The 24,055-nt window shown below is 40.3% G+C and overlaps 1 long non-coding RNA gene across 1 annotated transcript in view; it reads right to left on the reverse strand.

The window, feature by feature from the left end:
* LOC134296657 (uncharacterized) overlaps positions 1-10,363 on the reverse strand; it is a 40,065-nt gene extending 29,702 nt beyond the window's left edge. The window contains exon 1 of the long non-coding RNA XR_010003477.1: positions 10,243-10,363. This is a non-coding gene — a long non-coding RNA (uncharacterized LOC134296657). The remainder of the gene's footprint in view (positions 1-10,242) is intronic.
* Positions 10,364-24,055: the final 13,692 nt, after the last annotated feature.

The following is a 24,055-nucleotide window of genomic DNA, read 5'->3' on the forward strand; positions in this document are numbered from 1 at the left end:
TGGCAGGCCAGATTCGGCCCACAAGCCTTGGGTCTGACACACATTCTAAAGCAATATATCTGGCATGGAATAAGTTGGTTACACATTTATGCTCTTTTGTGACATTTGAGGAGAGTAAGGTTCTGACATGGACAGGAAATCAATATAGTGAACACTGTTCTATGGCAGAAGACTTAACTTTTAAATTATCTGGACATTTTTCTTCTCAGGTCATAAAGATCAAGTGGTACTATGAATGAATAAGACAGACTGACAAATCAATTGTCTGATATTTTCCCCACACAGGGAGATATTTTTGTCATTTTTCAGCTGCAATATTGAAATCCAGTTCTACTACAAGATGTTAAATGTAGCAAGTCAGCTGGTGAATTAGACAAGACTACAGGTTGAAGCTAAAGAGTTTTAAGGCAGGTATACCCTAGATCTTGAAATATAGATAGGTGAAAGCACAATGCAAATATAAAAAGGCAATCGTTCACCTTAAGAGATGGCAGGAGTTCATTCACCTTAACCAATGCCATAGGAAATCAGCCTTCATTACTATGCATCCTTCATCAGACAGGGCTGGAAGAGTTCAAGGCTTATCTCATTTTCATTTCTTCCACAGGGAGAAACTCCCTTTGGCATTTAATAACCGTGTAAGATGTGTATCAGACTTCAATTTTACTCATTTGCTTCTATTACACTCCCCATTCATCTGTCTGCCCTAAGGAATAGAATTTTAACCAGAAAATAAAAGAAAATCTGCTGCTGGCAAGAGAGGAAGAATGACAGAGATGAATGACAGCCAGACAGACAGAGTTCCAAGCTTTTAGGATTTCCATCTGCTTATGTTCTGATTTCAGCTGAGTATACATTCAGTCATGGCTGGCATCTGGTTAGTGGCATACGCACGTGTAATTGAAAATTACATCAGCCTGTGTACTTTTGTGGCTGTGGCCAATGCAGGACTTATGCACCTCTATTCACCACAGTCCCAAACCCCGATCCACTTACCTGTCTGCAGCCTGGGACCCCCCACCCAAACACACACACACAGGCACTCAGGGGCAAGGAAAGATGAGGGGCAATCAGGCAGCAGCTGGCTTGCTGAAGGGAGATGTCATCCTTGACCTCCTGGGGTTCCCTAGGAGTTATGGAGAATAGCATCATCTTTTTGCAACCAGCTGCAGGAACACAGCTGCCTATCACTTGGCAGCCCACCCAGCACCCAAATTCCTCTGGACTCTGAACAATTGAGGGTGGTACTGAGGCTGGTAGATTGAGCATCCAGAGAAGCTGGAGGACATGCAGTTGAGCTTTGTACTCATTCTTACTCATACTTTGCCAGTTTGAAACTAAGAGGAAAAGGCTACAAGACTGAAGACAGTTTATCATGTTTGTATACAAATTCGTACACTACTATGTAACTGCCCCAGTAGTGTGTCATTTTGCCTTGAGGCACCTTGCCTTCCAACTAGTAGCAATGAAGAGAAATTAATCATCTTCCACCTTTCTTTGAACCAAATATTTACCAGGATGAATTCTGTTTGAGTGTCTGGTTGAATAGCTATTTTACAATATAGTAGCCAAAGGGAACTAAAAGAGTTATCATTTTAACTTCTAGATGCTTCATCACTTGGTGAAATGGCTTTATGTCTCTGCTATCATATTCTGGATTATGTTTTTAGCATATTTATTGCATAGAAAAATGGCTGCTCTTTGCTCCCTAAATATAAAACCCATTGGAGAAGAATCTTGAGATCCAAATATCCACATGCAATCTCATGAATTGGCATCAAATATATGAAAGAGTATATAACCACTAGTTTTACCAGCAAGCTGGATATGTGCCTGTTCAACTGCAAATATGAGGCCAGTTTAGGCTCATTCCAAGCACTGGAATTTCAGATGCAAAACATATGAACACAGGAGGAGGTGTCCTTGTAATATCAGAGGGGTATTTAGTGATGTTACTAAATTTAATATATTAAGCATCAGTCTCAATTGTTCACAGTTCACAGTTGCTTGGAGAAACCAGTGAATGAGAAAATACCTTTCTGATTGGAAATTAAGATTGGCATCTTGTTAGTGACATATGGAGGTATAAGGCCAACTTATTCCTGTGTAGATTTTTTTGTTGTTGTGGGGAGTGGCCATCGCAGAGATCAAACTACCTCCTTTGCTCAGTGACCAACCCTCTCCCTCACAACCTAGCCATTTAATGTCCAGTGAAGAGTACAGGATGAGTGAAATGCTTTCAGTTGTGTGACTACAGCTGGATGCATAATGATGGACATGCTTCTCAGAGCAGACAACACTGAGCTAGATCAATAATAAATCAGTTTCCTTCCTATGACAAGAATGAGCGATGAAAATTACTTTCAGTGTTTTATCTTCAGTTATGAGTAATGTGCTGAGACTAGTCTTGATCCAGGCCCCCATGGCCAAAGGGGCACACAGAATGATGAAAACAGCTAGTTTAAATACACAAAGAGAAAAAGCATTTGTAATCCAGGATGCTTGCCAAGTTTTCCTTGATTCTTCTTCCAACTATTTGTAACGTCTTTGCTAAACTCTAAACTATATTAGTGAATCAAATTCTACCATATCTGAGTGAGATGAAAAAGCCTATGCTTGAAGATGAATCAAAGAGAACTACAAAGGGTTATACTTTTTTCTATTGGTTCACCAGGCTAAAGCCTTCACTATGGAAAAACACCTGTAGCATGTTTTCAGGAGCAGTGCTCCATCGTGTTGTGAAAGACATAGGTACAGTAGAGTCTCACTAATCCAAGCCTCGCTTACCCAAGCCTCTGGATAATCCAAGCCATTTTTGTAGTCAATGTTTTCAATATATCATGATATTTTGGTGCTAAATTTGTAAATACAGTAATTACATCATAACATTACTGCATATTGAACTACCTTTTCTGTCCAATTTGTTGTATAACAGGATATTTTGGTGCTTAATTTGTAAAATCATAACCTAATTTGATGTTTAATAGGCTTTTCCTTAATCCCTCCTTATTATCCAAGTTATTCACTTATCCAAGCTTCTGCCGGCCCGTTTAGCTTGGATAAGTGAGACTCTACTGTATTAGGTCAGAGGTTCTCAACCTATGGGTCCCAAGATATTTTGGCCTTCAACTCCCAGAAATCCTAACAGCTGGTAAACTGGCTGGGATTTCTGTGAGTTGTAGGCCAAAACACCTGGGGATCCAGAAGTTGAGAACCACTGTAGTATGTACTGTTATTTGAATATTTTCTCCACCTCTATATCTTGCATTTAGCATATTTTGATGTATGATTGGTCTTTAAAAGGTAAACCTCGGTTTAATGTTCAATTCTGATAACTGAGATGGACATTGCTAAAAAAATCCTCACTGTGAGAGGCTAATTATGATAATTACAAGAAATATGCATTTCATTTAATATCTGGAGTTGAACTTAAGTAACTGACCTGTAAACCCAAATCTAGATTAAAAAATAAAGCTAATTTCTCAAAAGTCATGCAACAACATAGTAGGAATGTAGGCAAAAGAGACAGGGCCTGCCATGCCTTGAGATAGGATAACCATCAGAAGATGGCTGGGTCCTTCTTGAAGATGGAACTAGTGTCTAGGGGAAATCTCTGCAGGTAGTACAAGAGACAGAACCATGAGGTGTAAGAGTCCACTGTTTCAAAAGAAATGGGATTCAAGCTGCTAGAACATGATGCTCTGGGAAGAACAATTAATGAAGCTGCTTGGCACAGCCAAAGGTTCCATGGTGAAATGATTAAATGGGGGGAAGTCATTACCCAGATATCTTTAGCAGCCAAATGTTACATGGATGCCAACATATCCAGATCTCTCAATGCAAATAATGTCTACCAGCAAATTCTCAATTCGTGGAAAGTAAGAACTCCATTAATTTATTTGAGTGTTTAGCAAACCTCTGTTAAAAATAAAACAATTAAGTTATATACAAAGCTACATTAATCTCATGATTACTGTATTAAGATTCTAAAAGATAATATCATAATGCACATTATATCAGATACTGAATCATTAATGTTACATTGTTTCTGCTAATTGCTTACAGTGATATGATCAGATCACTGGTACTGATTCTAACAGATAATGGAATTAGCATCTGGATCAGTGAAAGTACCAAAATAGATATAATTGCTTAATGCATAATACTCAAGCACATTATTTCCTAATATCGCTAAAGGACATCTCCAGAGGACATCTCTAAGCAAATCATTAAAACACTGTGAATAGAGGCTTCTGGTGAGAAATTCCACAATTTCCATGCCCCTTGGGGGCTTTCTAATCTATTCTATGATTAACGTTAAATTTCAGTTTTAGATAGCAACATTTTGCAAATTATTATTATTATTCATGATAATGTTTATTTATACCCTGCTTTAACTCTCCCAAAGGGGATTCCAAGTGGCTTACATTACAAGTATGACCATATATTTTAAAATATAAAAATATTACAATATAAAAAATAAACATAACAGTATTAAAAATTCACAGTTAAAATCCATTAAAACATATTCAAAGATAAAAACCACAGGCCAGCACACCCTAATTTGATCTTTAAAACCTTCATCTTTGAAAGCCTGTCTGAATAAAATGTTTTTAGCCCGCTGTCGGAAGGACAGCAGGGAGGGGACCATTCTGGCTTCCCTAGGCAGGGAGTTCCAGAGTTGAGGGGCAGCCACAGAGAATGCCCACTCTCTCGTTCCCACCAACTGGGCTTGAGATGGAGGTGGGACTGAGAAAAGGGCCTCTGCTGACGATCTCAGGGCCTGAGCAGGTTTGTACAAGGGGATGCAGTGAGCCAAATAGCCTGGACCTGAACGACTAGGACAGTGATTCTCAGCCTGTGGGTTGTCAGATGTTTTGGCCTTCAACTCTCAGAAATCCTAACAGCTGGTAAACTGGCTGGGATTTCTGGGGATCCACAGGCTGAGGACCACTGGTCTAGGGCTTTAAAGGTCATAACAAGCACTTTGAATTGTGCCTGGAAACAGACTGGCAGCCAGCAGTGCTGCTGCAACAGCGGGGTTGTCCGCTCTCTGTAGCCAGTCCCAGTTAACCACCTAGCTGCAGCTCTTTGGCCCAGCTGAAGTTTCCGAGCACTCTTCAGAGGAAGCCCCACAAAGAGCATGTTACAGTAGTCCAAACAGGATGTAACTACCGTGCTCAGATCTGGCTTCTCAAGGAACAGGTGCAGTTGGCACACAAGTTTTAATTATGCAAAGGCCCTCCTGGGCATCACTAAAACTTTGGCCTCCAGGTTCAATGCCAAGTTTACAAGGGCCTCCAAACTAAGGACTTGTGTCTTCAGAGGGAGTGTAACCTCATCCAGCACAGGCGAGATCCCTATTCCCTGATCTGCCTTCTGACTAACCAGGAGTACCTCTGTCTTGTTTGGATTAAGTTTCAGGTGTTTGCCCTGATCCAGTCAATTACTGATGACAGACTTTTGTTTAAAGTCAGGAAAGCTTCCTTGGCTTTAGGTAGAAAGAAGTATTAGAGTTGGGTGTCATCTGCATATAGACAAGTAGGTGAAATTTTGACAAAGTTCTAAAATCAGCACAAAGCAAGTACAATGGGACAAAGCTCTAGGTCACAACTTATGCAAATTGTTAGCCATCCTTTCTGAGGAATTGCAGCAACCCTTTGGTTGCTAAATGTGGCATCCCCACAGAATTTAACTTGGTAAATTGCACGCCAAACAATAACCCAGTGTGGTGAAATAGATAGTTCTAGACATTGATAAGAAAGACCACATTAATACTCAAAGAAGGGAAGGGAAGTTATATATCTCCAGATGTCTTGGATTGTAACTCTCATAAAACTTTACCATTGGTCATGCTGAGGCCCATGGCATCTGAAGAAATAGTGATTCATCATCCTGGGCCTGGAGAACGAATGGGCAACTGTGGGAGGGGGGACATTAGCATATCTTCCAACAGTTCAAAATTTGGCAGATACAGTCCTGATTAATCCTCCAGCATTCCACTTCTTCAGCTCTAGCTAAAATATGGTCATGTCTTTCTTCTATATATCACCTTCATCTTAGGCTTACTTCAGTTGCAGCAAAAAGGGTTAAAATGCAAGAATAGATCATACTCTTTTAACTCTACGGAGGAAAAAGGACAGGAGGGGCTCAGGCAACTGCAAGATGCTGCAGCCTTTCCCAATGTGCATGTCCTTTGCCACACACTCATGTTGGTAGGCCACAGAGTTTTCATCTGTTTTTCAACTCAAGCTCTGAGCTGAAAAACAGACTTACAAGCAAGATAGTCTGAGCTCATATTCAACCTTGTTTTTCCATGAATAACTTGTTCAGTGGCTGCGAATACATTTTCAAACAGGACACAAAAATAACAGCAATTTGCATATCCTCCTATGTGGAAATGAAAATTTAGAAATGATTCTAATTTATATAGAAATACAAAGCATACTTTTGTTGGAGTTTTTGTTCCTTGTAAATCTAAGGAACTACTCTGAATGAAAATTAATTTGAAAGTCTGCATTCGGTTCCTCCCATAAAATCTAAATAAATCATAATGAGCATGTTTTTGACTTTTTGGCTGAAGTCAAGATTAAGTGTACACGGCCCTCCACATTCACAGGTTGAACTTTTGAGAATTTGGTTATTCACAGATTTGATTAAAATGTTATCTCTAGGAATCTCTAGGTTCTCCTGCATGACTCTGGGGTCAACTTCTGCCAGAGGTTGACCACAGAGTTGGGCTGAAGAGCCTAGATTCCTAGAGCAGTGTTCTCTTAGGTTAAAAGGTGTGCTTTTTAAATTCACACCCCCAATCCCAGTGAATGCTGAGAGCTTACTGTATTTATTTTAAAATCAAGTGATGCTTCCTCATTTTATGTATCTGCCTTACATACTATTTCGATGTAAATTTTAGAAGAGGCCTGGTGGGTCTTGAAATTTTTTAACTCCTTTGATTAACCAAGTGAAGTTATTACAACATGAAATTTGAAATTTGTCTTATAGCCAGCCTGGCTACCTCTGCATTTTGATGGTCCTTGCCATCCCTTGCTATGGTTCTTTATTTTGAAACCGGAGCTGAGCAGGATAGTGCTTGGAAGAGAGAAATGATTTCTGTGAAGAAGGACAATGTCCACATCTGTCTAGATGTTTCCTTGCTCCATGTAACCTCCAACCTTGGTTCTTTAAGAAGTGTGTGGGCTACTGTATGCATTTGATGACCAAGATCACAACATAATACACTTTGTTTTGACCGTTTTGCTCTTCCCACACTACAACCCAGGTCATTCAATGGCTGAAGGTACATGAGAAATGTCTATCTGTGCCCTCATCTGAGATATTTACTCACTTCAGCATCAAGACTACTGCTTTCAGATTCCCCAGCCAGCAATGCTGCCAACCATATTGACTAGGGGATTCTGGGATGTATTGGTTTGTAATGACAGAATATACTAAGATACATCAGGATCCTCTGGATATCTCAGTAGGATAAAGCAATCCTTATGTTTGTAGCCATGGAGATATAGCCAGAGACTCCTTCGATCCACCTTCTGCTTTTCACTAGCTGTTGTACAAAAATGGAAGAGGGCTATCATAGTCAAATGGTGAGTCCTGGTGGATGGCTTTGATCATTGCAGGGGCGGAAGATATTATCAACCTCCACAATGACCAAACAAGACATTTGCAACCATGCATTTATGTATCTATTTAGGTCACTAACTGGCTGATACAAAATTTTTACATTTATTTTAGGTATAAACAGTCAGATGGACAAATGATGGAAAGTTCATGATCCCAAAATGGGAAAAATTTTGGATCTACTCCTAGGTACTGTCAAAGTCCCTCATTCCTTACTTACCAGGAAGCAGATGGTGTGAGCAACAGGAGTCTATGGCTCAGAAAGCAACTAACTGATGTTCCTACCCACATCTGCAATGTGGGAGGAATTGTGACAGGGACCCAATTTCTGCCTGTTATGACAGAGATAGCTCATGGGAAAAGATAAGGGCATCAGTCAACTGCTTCCTGAGCAACAGGGGAATAGACCACTGTAGATCACAGTGACTGTTTCCCAATAAATTGACATATGGTGAGTGGAGGGAGGCCAGAAGTTATTAACCATGTAATGGTGATTAAGCATTCATAATTCCCCAACAGGGTTCCAGCCTATATTCCCAAAAAGGAATACATGGTATTACAACAAATGAAAACCTCCCATAAAGCACTTCATTCTTGAATGATAAGAAATTGTGCTTTGATGAATACATTTGGTGATGACACTTGACAACAAGTGAACATTTCAAAAGAATGAAAGCAAAGAACATTTTTCCTGCTTAGTACTTTAATAAAAGACTGATTTTGCAGCAACATGGGACATCAAAATGACTATATCAGAACCCAATAAGCAATGACATTTATTACAGCAAAGAGTTGTATTTAAAAAAAACCCAATTGCCTTTGTTACAAAACTTTTCTAATAAAACTCTTCAGGAGCAGAGGTTTGTATGCATTCTTTAATGCCAAGGGTCTTAATGGACCAGAAAGAGTATAATGTTACATAATGAAGTCAGTAAAGCAAAAGCATTCCTGCATCTTTTGAAGGAGCATACACCTAGTCAGAGCCTGGAATAGTTAGATTTTTGGATCATGACTCCCAGAAAGTCCTAATCCATATGATTGGCAGTCTTGCTTTCTGGGAAATCTGGGAGTAGTGGTCTTGATGATGCTAAAAGGAGTAAAGATGTATCTACATGCCCTGATCTCAACTTCACATCACTGTTAAAATGAGAGATCTAAAGGAGGCTGTAACTTATCTTTCATTGAACACACTTTAACTTTTAATTTTTTGTGTGCCGACAGGTTTCACTAAAGCAATGGTTCTCAACCTGGGGTCCCCAGAGGCTTTTGGCCTACAGCTCCCAGAAATCCCAGCCAGTTTATAAGCTATTTGAATTTCTGGGAGTTGAAGGCCAAAACATTTGGGGCCCCACAGGCCCATTGCACGAAAGCAATATTCCTCCTTCAGATGCAATAGTAGACAGTGTGCCATTACCAATGTTGATGTAAGATTAAGCTGCCATTATAGCTGGAGTTGTAGCAGAGATGTTTTCACTGACCTGGCATTATTTAAGAGCAAGGTGAGGTTTTGTGAGTGGTCTGGCTCACATGTTCCCCAGGCTGGCAGAGTGACTGGAAGGTGAGATAGGTATTAAACACCTTGCTCTCCTTCCATTATAAGGTCATGTAATCCTGCCATAGCCATATCTTCCCTTTGCCCTGTTTGACTTGTATTGCTGTCCCAGGTTCTGAAAACACTGAATTAAAAACAAGCAATATAGGGCCAAAGAGACAATCAAAAACCAAGAATGAAACTACAAAAGACAAAGTATAAGGCTTTAATACAACAACATGTAACACACAGTCGACGAGTGTATTCCCAGTCAACCAGGCTGATTAGTTAGCTAGTTCAGCAGCACCCTACTCGCACCAGGGGACTGCCTTGTAGCTACTCAGAACAGTGATTCTCAACCTGTGGGTCCTCAGATGTTTTGGCCTTCAACTCCCAGAAATCCTAACAGCTGGTAAACTGGCTGGGATTTCTGGGAGTTATAAGCCAAAACACCTGGGAACCCACAGGTTGAGAACTATTGATTTAGATGGTTCTGGGTAGGCCTCTCATTACTACCTAGTCCTTCAGTTGGTTCTCTCACTACCAGCTGGTGTAACTGTCCCAGAGCGATCAGTATTCACCCAATTAGCTGTTTTACCATAATCAATACACAACATACATAAAGATAAAAAGTTCTCCCAGGCCTGATGGACTCAGCTTTATACTGCCCCTCCTTGTAGACTGTGAGTCACACCCACATGGAATGGGCCTAAGGCTGCAGTCTATTCAGGAGAAGACCAGTCTAACAGCAGAAGAGCTGGATAGCAGACACAGCAGATAAGAGATAGTCAATCTGTATAAGCTGTTTAGTATAGATAAAAGGAACCATATATGTCCCAACTCAAGGGTTCTCAGGCCAGATTCCCCAAAACACCTGGGTTGAGAATCACTGATCTAGGGCATCCATAAGAGATCATGATTAGACAGAAAAATATAGCTGTAGATAAAATATTTTTTTATGCAGAGGTTCCTTGATGCCTGAAATTATTTCAAGGATTTGTCCAATGTAAAAAGGTTAGGAAAAGAATGTATCCTCCCATCTATCATATTCAGGACCAAAAGTAATTGAACCATACCTGCTAGCATCCTGGAGACATTGTGTGCATTCTCACTGATTCCACTTTAATAGCCATTCTTCCATCCAATGAAACCCTGAAATTGGCAATGTAGGAAAATGCATTTAGAATTCTCATCCAGTGCTTCACCAAACTGAAAACTTCTAGATTCTTTGGGATCAAACCATAGCAATTAAAGAGAAAGAGTAGCAGTATAATTCTGTTGGTCACAGAAAACAATATTGGGTTAGACCAGACATGGGCAAAGTTTGATTCGCCGGGTATTTTGGACTTCAACTCCCACAATTCCTAAGTTAAAGTCCAAAACACCCGGAGGGACGAAATTTGCCCATGCCTGGGTTAGACGGACAAATTGTTATGTAAAGCAGCTTCCTTTATTTCTACCAAAATTTGGAGGCTAAAATCAGACAAAATATGAGGATTTGAAAAACTCTAAAGCAAATTTTTAAAATATTACAAGCAAATTTTTTAAAATGCCTACACTAAATAGTATGTGCCTATGGGGTAACAATAGCAGAACAGACAACTAATTGGGGGCACAAGTGTTTTCTCTCATTAACTTGTATAATATACTAGCTTGGAGACCCAGCGGTGCCCAGGTCATTTGAGAAAGGCATTGTTTGCCTGTGTTCCAAGTTTAGTCTAGATCCAAAGTCAGCTGGGCTCAGTGGGTATGGGTGAACTACAACTCCCATATGTAAGTCCCATTGTCCTTGGGCTATCGCCCTCCAAACAGCGCCAGGGTGTAGAGTGGGTCATGTGCCAATTGGCTCTATGTGCCAATTTTGGTCTTGATTAAGCATTCGTGGGGAACATAATCACCTCGAGAAGTGAGTGAAGATACTGCAAGTCCCATCATCCATGGTCCAAACTCCTCCAAACCCCACCAGAATGTAGAATTGGTGATGGGGGCTCTTTGTGCCATGTTTGGTACTTATTTATTATTTGTGGAAGTAGCTGTGCTCTGATGAAGTAAGTGAAGGTATTGCAATTCCCATCATCCATGGCCCATCCTCCTCCAAACCACAGCACAGTGTAGAGTGGCTCATGGGGGCTCTATGTGCCAAGTTTGGTCTTGATCAGTCATTTGTGGTAGTTGCAGTGTTCTCAGTAAGTGAGTGAAGGTATTGCAAGTCCCATCATCCTTGATCTGTCCTTCCCCCAACTGCACCAAAATGTGAAGTGGGTCATGGGGGATATGTGTGCCAAGTTAGGTCCTGATCTGTCATTGGTTAGAGTAACAGTGGTCTGTGGGAGATGAAGTTTTTGAAATTACTGAAAATCCCATAATCCTTGGTCCATTTTCTCCTAAAGTGTTGCAGCATGTAAATTGTGACATTTGGGATATGTGTGCCAAGTTTGGTTCAGTTGTGTCATTCCTGGCAGTTTCAGTGGTTCCAGGAAGTGAGTGAAAGTACTGCAAATCCCATTATCCGTGGTCCAAGTTCCCCCAAACAGCACCAGGATGTAAAGGGGGTCATGGGGGTTCTGTGTGCCAGGTTTGATCCCATTCCGTGACTGGTGGGCGTCGCAGTGGTCTGTGGGAGCCGAAGCGATTTAAAGTACTGTAGATCCCATCATCCGTGGCCCATCATCCCCCAAACAGCACCAGGATGAAAAGTGTGTTATGGGGGTGAAGTGTGTCAAGTTTGGGCCAGGTCCGTCATTCCTGGCGGTCACAGTGGCCTGTGAAAGTGGCGGCCAATCATAAAGCTGCCACATACACACATACAAACATTCACTTTTATTATACACATAGATTTCCTCAAGGATTCCCAGCATCTTGGAAGCTGTGCTCGACTCTGGCCACAGGAAGGGTGTGTGTGTGTGCTGTCGCTCCATCTTCCAAGCCGAGGAACTTTCCTCTGATTGATGTCCTTAAGAAAGCCTTTATTACCTCCCTGCTAAAAACGGTGCCTATTTATCTACTAGCATTTCAGCTTTGGATTTGCTAGGTGAGCAGGTTAGCTTGGGCTAATGGCGGGTTCTCAAGCCCAACCTGGGCTCCAACTGCCAACCTTTTGATCAGCAGGATTTTTCTGCAGCACAGCGGTTAGCCTGCTGTGCTAAGCCCGGCCCTTTGCCTAGATATTGGAATTTGACTTCAGCCATCAAAGCAACTGCTGGCTCTGCCGCCGTGCCTGCCTCCGCAAGGAAGGAGCCAAGGCGTTCGCTGATTTGCAGAGCAGAGCGCCACTTCTCTGCTCTGCAAACCAGTGAACGCCTTCCTGGCAAGGCCTTCCTTCTGGGTCGGCCCTGGGCAGACCTATCATCCCCGGCACGCATTTGGAGGGTGAGGCCAATCAAGAGGGAGGGAGGGAGGGAGGAAGGAAGGGAGGGAAGGCAGCAGAAGGAAGCCTCTCCTCTACCTGCCCCTGAGGCCAAGCCCACTTTCCTACGAGGCCTTCCTTCCGGGTCAGCCCTGGGCAGACCTATCGTTCTTGGCGTGCATTTGGAGGGCGAGGCCAAGCAGGAGGGAGGGACGGAGGGAGGGAAGGAGGCAGCAGAAGGAAGCCGCCCCTGGGGCCGAGCCCACTTTCCCACGACTGAATAAGACTCTACTGTCCTGTATTTACAAATTTACCACTAAAATATCACAATAAATTTAAAATACTGACTACAAAAACTGATTATGAAAAGGCAGACTGCGTTGGATAATCTAGAACATTGTATAAGCGAATGTTGGATAAGTGAGATTCTACTTTAATATGAAATAATTACTGGAATAGAATAATGCAGAACAATATAATCTCTAAAACCAGGACAGTAAATAAAGACCAACAGTCTGAAAGCAGGGAAATTGGAAATTCCACAAAGGAAACAATCAGGGCCAGCTAACACCTCCCAAGAAAGGATTCTTCCAGAAAGGAAGCTAAGAAGGGAGTGAAGCACTGTGTATTACCAAAGTCATTATTATTACTATCATTACTATTATTGTTGTTATTATTATTATTATTGTGTTGCGGTCAACCGTGAAAATGAATACAATCTGGCTCCAAGTATTCAAAAACACTAAAATCAGAATATATAAAAATTAATGTGGTATAATAAAACAGAACAATACAATCTCTAAAATCAGAACACTAAATAAAGAACAACACTCTGAAAACAGGGGAATTCCACACAGGAAACAATCAGGGCCAGCTAACACCTCCCAACAAAGTATTCCCATCATCAAAGTCTGGCAAATCCTCTGTTTTCTCAGGGCCACAGACAGTAGAAGCACATAAAATATCGCAAAGAACACCACTCTGAAAACAAGGGAATTCCAGACAGGAAACAATCAGGGCCAGCTAACACCTCTCAACAAAAAATTCACTCAGGGAGGAAACAGCCAGGCTTTAAAGCTGCAAGGCCATTACATCCTAATCATTTTTCCTAATTGCAGCATTCATACTTGCCTCCAACAGACAAAAAAAAAACAATCAGAAATATTGTATATTCACAACCTTTAGGAAATAATATCCCCTGACAGCGCAGCGTATTAAAGCGCTGAGCTGCTGAACTTCTGGACTGAAATGCCACAGGTTTGAATTGGGGGAGAGGAGACAGCCCCCACTGCTAGCCCCAGCTTCTGCCAACCCAGAAGTTCAAAAACATGCAAATGTGAGTGCATCAATAGGTACTGCTCTGGTGGGAAGGTAACACTGCTCCATGCAGTCATCCCACATGACCTTGGAGGAGTCTACAGACAATGCCGGCTCTTTGGCTTAGAAATGGAGATGAGCACCAAACCCCAGAGTCAGACACGACTGGACTTAATGTCAGGGGAAAACCTTTACCCTTTACCTTAACTACCACCAATTCCTCAATACTTTATTTCCCATACCACCATACTTCGCCACAGCAACGCGTGGCTGGGCACAGCTAGTAAATTATAAAATCAAACATTTACTGATAATAAATCAGCATTTACAAGGTTTACTGAATAGGGTGATTTTCCTTTTGAAGAAATACCACTGAAACATTTTCTGCAGAGTCCACTGTAACCACTGCACTTTATTGCTAACCAATTCATGTAAGTGTCTAAAACAGCCACTAAGTGGCATTCAGAAATGTTTTACTCTTGCCAAATTTTTCATGGCGCCAACATTGATCTAAGGAAAACCCATTTGTGGTCCGGACTCACAGTTTCAGATGCACTGGGTTAGAGTAACAGCCCAATCTTATTTTTCTGTTCCTACATAAAGCTCCTGTAACAAAGATAGTTTTCTTTTAATCTAAAATCATATCTCCTGCTTATTCCATGTACCACCCTCCCATACATAATTAGCAAAGAAGGCTTGCACAATCTATGGGGGCTTCTTCTGTTCTTTGGCAATGCTCAGGTTGTGGGAGGAAACTAAATATCATGGCAGAGTAGTGATGTACAAATCAAATACAACCCATCTCATATGGCTTTTGGCAGATCCAGAACTCTCATCCACTGTGTCATCTACAGGATGCTCTTTCTATTTTTCCCTCACTGTTTTTCTAGTAGATTGGGGTAGATGAAAAAATGTAAATAATATGTATTTTTCTACAAGGCATGCCAACAGAAAGACATTTATCCACATGTGTATATGCACTTATACGAAGTATTTTCTTCTCTTTCATTTGCATCTCTTTCATCCTGATCTGTCACTTTTAAAAGTAACACAGTATTTTCCCCAGGCACATACATAAATATCTCTATACATTTTATGGGTAGGGGATCCTTCCCATCCGGCCATAGATTCCAGTAAGGCACAACACTCCTGCATTGCAACAGGGAAAATTAAGTGTATTCCATGGAGGATTGCAGCCATCCCTGTTGGAGAATCTTTTACCCCAAACAGAGACTTAAAGAGACCCAATTACTACCATATATCTTTAAAAGTGCCTGCAACAAACAGGAGATTAATGAGCACCAGCTTTCTTTACAGATAAGCAGTTCTCATCTTTTCTGAAAGGGCTGGAGAAATTGAATTTCAAGTTAACCAGTCACTTTTCTGTGGATACCTATCCCTACATACTCCATTTCAAGTCTCCGAGTGCATCTACAGTTCAAAAGTATACCCAAAGTTAATTCAGTTTTTAATTAATTCCTCTTATTTCATATAACAATGCTTGTTCAGCTCATTAGAATTTCAGACCTCATACCTATTTGCATGCGCATATATATATAGATACTGTATATAAAACAAAATAATAGGTGCAGCATCTCTCTGACTCAGTTAAAAAGATACAATATTTCTGATGAACATAGTAGCCATTATTTATGGCACAAAATATATTAATTGCTGATAACATTCATGTTACATTGCCAACTTAGAAGAACAGTACTGAAAACTAATTACCCTGAAGAATAATCTCTTATCATCTTCTCACATTTTTTCAGTGTAATCTGCCACTACCACAGACAATGAGGGTGGCCGGTGCCATCAGAAGTATGAATGAAAGCAGCTGCTATTACATATGCAAAACATAATGACAAAAAATGCCAGTTTTAATTCAGACCTTTATTCAGTTTTCAGACTGATTACATCTTTGCTATCATACCACTCTAAATTTTGTATAGCCATGCTGCCAGCTCAAGGTTGTAGAGGGGAGCCTTGAACAAGATGCCTCCTCAGTGGATGTCTTCTCAGATTCGGTCCACACATGCGTTGCTATTATTAATGGTAGAGCTTAGGACATTGCTTTTATAGTTAAGAGTCTGAAATAGTCTTCTCTGTGTCCTATCTGTGAGGGCACTACAGCATGAAAAGATATGGAGGAGGGCCTTCTTCACCATTGCTCCCTAACTGTGAAATGCTCTCCCCTTGGAGGTCCATTTGGTGTTAACGTTAGTTTCTTTGTCTGCCACCAAGTCAATGTATGTCTTGGGATGCTTACTCCTATTTAAACACTATTGTTTTTCTCTAGAATAGTTACTGTTTCATTTATGTATGACCTTGAAATCAGACAATTTATTTATTTCTCGTGCCAGAAGCGAACCAAGGGTACCAGTTGTAATGGATTTGCAAACACAGATTTTTTTTAAAGAAAAAAAAACCTTGACATTAATAGTAAATGTCTTTTGCTCAGTAGCTCGCCACTTGGAGTGCCTCTCGTGTTGCTGTGAGAAGGTCCTCCATTGTGCATGTAGCAGGGTTCAAAATGCATTGCAGTAGGTGGTCTGTGGTTTTCTCTTCTCCAAAGTCGCATGTTGCGGACTCCACTTTGTAGCCCCATTTCTTAAGGTTGGCTCTGCATCTCATGGTGCCAGAGCGTAGTCTATTCAGCGCCTTCCAAGTTGCCAGTCTTTTGTGTGCCCAGGAGGGAGTCTCTCATCCGGCGTCAGCCACTGATTAAGGTTCTGGGTTTTAGCCTGTCACTTTTGGACTCTCGCTGGCTGAGGTGTTCCTGCAAGTATCTCTGTAGATCATATAAAGCTATTTCTTGATGTAAGGCTTTGGCATGCTGGCTGATATCCGAACAGGGGACGGGCCAGAGATGTCAATGCCTTGGTCCTCTCATTGTTGGCTGCTACTTCCCAGCAGATAGCAGGTGGTGCAATGCTGGCTAAGCGGTATAAATGCTGGCTAAGCGGTATAAACACAAAATAGATAATAGATAGATAGATAGATAGATAGAATCTTAGAGTTGTACAAAGGAATATTTTCAGCTTTTCCAAAACTACAAGTGATGTTTACTTTCTTGTTAACTCTTGCATGAGATTACAAACAGTAGGATGAGAGAGAATATCAAGGCAAAAGTTATAGGTAGGGTAGGCACCAGAGGCAAGACTATTTTGTGAGAAGTTGGAGAATGTGGCTTCTGTGACTCTTCACGATCAATGATGCTGACGAGCCGTTATAGGGACTGTAGTCCAATAATAGTTGAAAGTCACGATTACTCACCTCGGCTTTAATGAGTCAAAAAAATTTTGAGAATTGCACGGGTAAGTGGACTAGATCATGTTGAATCTATTCGTTATCGCTGAAATTGATCATTGTGGGAAACAAAGAAAACTATTACAAACTAAGGCAGTGGTTCTCAAACTGTGGGTCCCCAGATGTTTTGGCCTTCAACTCGCAGAAATCATAACAGCTGGTAAACTGGCTGGGATTTCTGGGAGTTGTAGGCCAAAACACCTGGGGACACACAGGTTGAGAACCACTAAAGGGAAAGATGCGCGGGGAGGTGACCAGAGTCAATGTGATATGCAATAGTTGATTTATGTTTTTATTAACATTTCCCCCTTTCTTTTTTGTTGTTTTATTCTTATATTAAAAGTCAGAGATCAATAAAAGTCTCTGCACTAAGAAGAAATGCTAAAAATGTAAAAAAAAAAAACAAACCACATACTTTATTTCCCAGGAAGAAAAAGTATTTGCAGAAAGTAGTGGAAAATTTAAATCTTCAATGTACAGGACATTCTAACCTCGAAAAAAAATCTCCAGATGGAGTGAAAGTCAGTGAAAAGAGGTGATGTCAAATGTAGAACTGAAGTGTTTTGATCTTGTAGAAAAGACCACCAAAGCAAGAGCAAAGCAAGGTCAGAGCACAACTCCCAGATGAACAACATTAAAAAGGGAAGCAATACTCTGCTCTTTCAAAATTTAATTATCTCAGGAATAGCAACTGACATGCACTGCAATCAAATTCCCTATGCCAGTCTGAAATTGGTTTGGTGTGTAGCACTATGGGCAAGTTCTCTTTAAAAGCATTCAGAAAATGCTAACAAGATTGGGGAAACCAAGTGTAAAATTAAAACACTGGTGTCCTTTTCTAAGGCTGGAAGAACCTGACAGAAAGGAGAAGAGAAAAGCATCCTAACTAAAGGCAAAAAATGAGACGGATTCCTTGCCCAAAAATTCTAAATACGAACAGGTGCCATGGATGTGTGTTATCTGGGCAAGCGTAAGGTCTTGTTAAATTCAAGGAAGGTTTGACAGAGAGGAACAGTTTGTCTCCATATCTGGATTCGGGGATAAGACATAAACACAGAAGCCAGCAGTCTGAATTAGATGTGTGGCATTCTAACCTGTATTTCCTAGAAGCGATGTAATGGGTACTTGCTTGTCTGTTCATTTTCTGTGTATAGTCTAATGCCTATTATAATAAAAGGCAGAGAGGAGGCAGGGAGGTGGAAGAGAAATATACAAATTTTAAGTTTTCTAATATAACAAGACTTGTTACTGTTATGTGCCTTCAAGTCAACTTTCTTATGGTGACCCTAATTGATTTTTTTCCTGGTAAGATTTATTATTCAGAAGATTGTCATTCCCTTCCTCTATGAAAGCGTGACTTCTCCAAGGTCACACAGTATTTTTCCATGGCTGAGTAAGGATCCTAGTTTCCCAAAGTCCTAATGCAACATGTAAACCAATATTCCACCTTATTTATTGGAAGATAGCAAAGATATTTCCACACCAATTTTTATTATTATTATTATTATTATTATTATTATTATTATTATTATTGACACAAAGACAGAGTATGACACAGCAAACGAGATGTATATGTTGGATTTCATATCACAATATCACAAGTTGAACACTTCCCAAGCGTTTAGGACTGTGTGATGTTGTTGTTGATGTTGTTGTTATTATTATTATTATTACTACTATTATTATTATGTTTATTTATATCCCACTTTTTCTCTCCACAAGGATACTCAAAGCGGCTACAAATGAGATTGCCCCAATATAAACTAGCTTCTACATATAATTTCTTGCTCTTCATAGATGACAATCAAGCAGAAGGGAAATAAAATTGTGTTGACCTTTTGCTGTTGCTAATGTTTATATACTGGACAAAATAATGATCATATTGTTTAATTTTGTTTTCAACAAAGGATGCCTGCATGATCAGAGTGTTGAATCCTTGAGCTCACATCTCTTCTCATTACACTGGTAAATGGTCATCTCCTGCATTCTTGTTTTCATAAGTGCGCTTATATAGGACTTAATCTAGTGCTTGTTGGGGACTTCTTAATCACTGCCTATATAAATCACATTCATTAATTGGAACTAAGCATTGGGTTTAGTCCAATAATTGTGGATTCAGGAGCTTGACAAAGTGTTCTGTCCCTGAACTTGGTCCAGTATCCAGAATTAAAACATTTAGCTCTATTTCCAAATGTAGGTGAAATTCATATGTGATTTGGACTTTTCAGATGTTCATTCATGAATGCTTCTAAACTAGATTTACCATATATCTTCCTCTTCCCAGACAGGTATTCTTTTTCAGAACTAAATTTTCTGTCTAGTTTGCTTTTTAAAATGTCCACTGACGTTTTACCTCCTGCTCACCAACACTACATTCTGATCACAGTCTTGCTGGCTTCACCAAGAGCTCTGTTGAGAGAAGGGCCAGAGGCTAACATGTCAGAAACCTGGGCATTTAAAGTGAAAATTGTCATAGCAATCGGTGATTTAAAGCAATATGAAGTAGTCAGTCTATAAATGTGTCTTCTTCTTCTTTTTTTTTTTTTTGCTTTTCAAAGTATGATTGCCCTATTCTAAACACAAGGAAAGTGAGGGAGAGTGAGGCAACTATAGCAGAAAGTGGATGTTGTTGCTGGGGAGAGTGCCAATGTAGACTCTGCTGTCCTGCTGAGCTTGCCTAGCTTCTTTCCTCTGTTGATGGCTTGCATGGTATATGCTGGTCTTATCTTCCTACTCACCACTTGGCTATTAGTCTGCTGCCTCAGAGGCAATGAAGGACCCTATTCTACTTCATACATATGGGAGTAAGATTCAACTTACAATACAGTTAGCTTTGGTAAGGGCTGGGCAACTAGGAGGCGAAGGTGCAGCATTAATTTCCTAGGAGACCATGGAAGATCATATCATCACTGCACTCCCTTGCAAAAAGAAAATTGAAAAAAATGCAGCCAAATGCTTGCAGGGCTGCTAGTGTGCATTTTCAGCATTGTTTCTGCCCCCTCCCCCATTCCCCTGTATCAAGAGTACAGGGAGCTTCTAGGTCTAAATTGTCCAAAGGCTCCCTCACACCATCTTGACCTCAGACTCAAAGTATCAAAGTGTGAACATAAGTTCATATCACTATCTTACAGTTGCCAGTGCAGTTTCCCTACTCCATGGGCTTGCTGTGTGATAAAGCATCCTGGGGACATCTTCGTCAGAGTAGCACCTGGGTGTAGAACGTGACACTCCTAATGACCGGGTCTACATTTCTATGACATGTGAAAGCTTATAAGTGGCCCATCTACTACTTGAAGCCAGTTACTACTTCTCAAATGAGCAGAAACTATGAAGCTGGCATCCTTTTATTATCACATTCATTTTCAAGTGATTCTTAAATAAGGAATGCACCTGCCAGCATCGAAGCAGAAATATCAGTAATTCTGGAGGACAGTGCTTAGGTGCAGTGAAATCCTCCGGAATAACTAAATTAGGTGCAATTCAAGTGGCTTGGAGGCATAACAGCCAGCGGCATTGACAGAGCCAGGCTGAAAGCAAACGCATTATAGGCTTTGCCCCTATTTCATTTCTAGTCTTGCATGTTATTTAAAGGCCATTAAATGGGTCGCTTAAGAGGATGTTGAGCTGTAATACTTCAACTGATTTGCAGAAAACGGAAATGAACTGCAAAAGCCTTCAGGAGGCCATAATACAGGCAACAGCAGAAAGGCTCTAAGCCCTTGCAGGAGACAGCGGGTGAATCTCAAGTTTCTCAAACTGGACAATAACTCGGGTTATTCAAAGATAGCTTTCTACATTCTGCCCTTAATCGGGCCTTTGCTTTCATCCCTGAACAAATTTCTCTGTGTTTAATTCATTGTTGCTTCTGCCCACTCTGCATCTCTGAGCTTTCAAAACAGTGTAACTTCTTTTCTATGTGAAATGTTAGCAAGGGAGGAGGCCTCACACTTGCATAAGGGAGTTGATCCTTCTCAACAACCTTTGCGTATGATCTCCTGCCAGGGCTTGCCACCAGTTTGTCTTGACAAGTGTGTCAGGAAAGTGCCAGTGCTACATGTCTGAGGAGAACGAGAATGCAGCATTGCAGACCTAGAGCTGTGTTCCAGGGCAACAAGCTTTCAGCAATAGCAAACAACAGTGAGAAACTGACAATGAAGAGCCTAAAAGCACAATGCTGGGGGATATGGACTGATCATTTCCCTGGCACTGTCAGATTTGAGGGGCCAAAATGGAATCCTAGACACATCTCATTACAAAGGATACAAATGGATAGATGAGATATAAAGAAAATAAATGCAATGTTAATGACCAAACAAAAGGTTTGACAATGGAGAAGAAAACGAACAAACACAAGCACTATTCCCTGACAATAAAAAAAACTCCAGAATGTATTGAACAAGCACGAACACACATCCTATGTGGATTTGTTTAAAATGACAATTTTAATTACTTACCGTAATTTCAACGTAAAGTTAAATGTCCCTACTGGGACATTTAATGTTGTTTAGCATATAATTCCCACTATGTATCTTTCCTGCTATTTGGATTCAACATTAAATACCCCTTACAGTTGAAAGCAAGTCCTCTGAGAGATGGTTGGGAGAATTCTATATGTTTAGCCTGGATAAAGGAAGATTGAGAAGTAATACAAGAGCCATCCTTAAATATTTGAAAGGCTGTTGCATGCAAGAAAAAGCAAAGAGCAGAGGCTAGGACAACAACAACAACAATAGCAACAACAATAATTTCTTTTATTAAACCAACAGATTCATATTACAAGAAAGGATATTTTAACTAAACTTTAAAAACCTCTGAGAGCTGTTTCACACTGAAACAAACTGCCTCATTAAATAACTTTTTTTCTTGATGGAGATTTCCATACAGCTGTCGAATGGTTTTCTGTCAGGAATGCTTTAGCTATGGATCTTTGCAATGTTATTTTTTTCTAATATATTTTTCAACCTAGAGGTGTGAAATCTCAGGCAATACCCAGAAAGAATTACTGTTGAAGTAAATTGGCATATGTTTCATATGGTCCTCTGAAATAGATAGGGCCAGCCTGAGGCTTCTTGTCACCCAACACCTGCTTTCTCAGGTACCTTTCTCTGGCTGGTATGACTGACCATGGAAATGAGGAGAAAAACTGCTTCAACTTCTAACCTATAATGGTTGCTGCGTGCTAACATGATTTTCTCTGGCTTGAAATACACATTAGAAAAAATGTTTGCCCTCTAGGCAGAGACGGCCCTAGGTATTTTTCAAGTGTAGACGAACAGAATTTTGGCGCCCCTCCCCCAAACCAATCACTAAAAAATAAAAGCGTTGGATAAGCGAAAATGTTGGATAATAAGGAGGGATTAAGGAAAAGCCTATTAAACATCAAATTACATTAAGATTTTACAAATTAAGCACCAAAACATCATGTTTACAAAAAAATCAACAGAAAAAGCAGTCTCAACTGCGCCCCCGTATGTTTTGCGCCCGAAGCGACCGCTTAATTCGACTCATTGTTGGATCAGCTCTGCGTCTAGGCCTAGCTCTGCCAACAGGTAGAATGAGAAGGCTGTGCAGGGCAGCCAATTTTGGTGTATTTGGCTACATACAACCCCAATTTAGAAGCCGATGTGCTGCTCTCCTGACCCTGGGAGCAAAAAGTCTTGGTCCAGCCCTGATGAATTAGTGCTCGGTTTGTTCAGAGATAAGACCTCTACATACATACCACCTGTTTTCTTTCTTCTCAAAGTTAATGCTCGCTTTCATTACCATTTAACTCAAAAGCAATCCAACTCTTTCTAAACTTTAAAACCAAGCCTGGCCTATACCTCTACAATGAAAGCAATTTATGAACTTCCACAAAAGGTTAGTCAGGAAATGTGGCTCATTGACTTCTTCCTCTAAAAATTACTGAATTGCATAAAAATGTCCTTTAAGAGTAGTGAGAATTGTTTTAAAAACATAACATCTCACAACTCTGGTTTAGTTTCCTACAGGTTAGAATTGGGCAACTATGGGACGGCAAGTTTGAAGGAACACTTAAGGCATAAATCTTTCCTTCGTCATCCTATGCCTTTTTCATTTTAGGAAATGACCCCGCCACAGTAATAAAGGTTTCAAAAGAATCCTTTTTGGTTAGAGTTCAGACCATTTCTCCCTTACAAATGTGATATGCCAAAGACACTTCTACTATTGCACTCAGTTTGATGATTTCAAAGATATTCCAGTTTTTTTAGGTTACAGGCCTTGAAGAAAATCCCAAACTGGCATATCGTGGATCAATTATTGTCTCCTCAAGCATGGTGTTATTAACCAGGTGTATAGCAAATTCACAAGTTGTAAACATCTGACCAAGAATACTCCAGTCTCAAAGACAAGCTGTTTGATCACAGCAGCCCCTTGATAACTAAGTTATCTTCAACATCCTTAAGGAAATAACAGGAAATATTTGAATTCTTATTTCTTTTTTTTCTTTTTTTTTGCTTCAGTAACTCTCATATAGTCTCATCCATGTTCCTGGTCTCTACCTTCAAAAATGTATATCTGTTTTTCTCCTGTTATACAGTTAAATATGGTGTGTAGTGAAGTCAAGAGAAAAACATTTTTCATACACTGCAATATTTTAGGTCAGGGTTGACCAATAGTAAACTATTTTGGCAGTTGAAGAACAAAACAGTTGAAATGCTAAATGTCCTCCATCTTTATTTTAAGATATGGACCTGCATAGAGCCGGTTTTGTGATTATTGCCTTTATATAACATCTAGACAATAATAAACAGAAGCACAGGACTGCAAGTCCCCTCAATGTTGTGATTTAAGGCAGAATGCCATGTCATCCACCAACACCTAGAGAATTGCAAATTCACATACTTTTTTCAAAATTACCAAACAAAAACACTATTTAGGCACTGAGTCCAAGAAGA

Source organism: Anolis carolinensis, chromosome 2, assembly GCF_035594765.1.
Source record: "Anolis carolinensis isolate JA03-04 chromosome 2, rAnoCar3.1.pri, whole genome shotgun sequence".
NCBI lineage: Eukaryota > Metazoa > Chordata > Lepidosauria > Squamata > Dactyloidae > Anolis > Anolis carolinensis.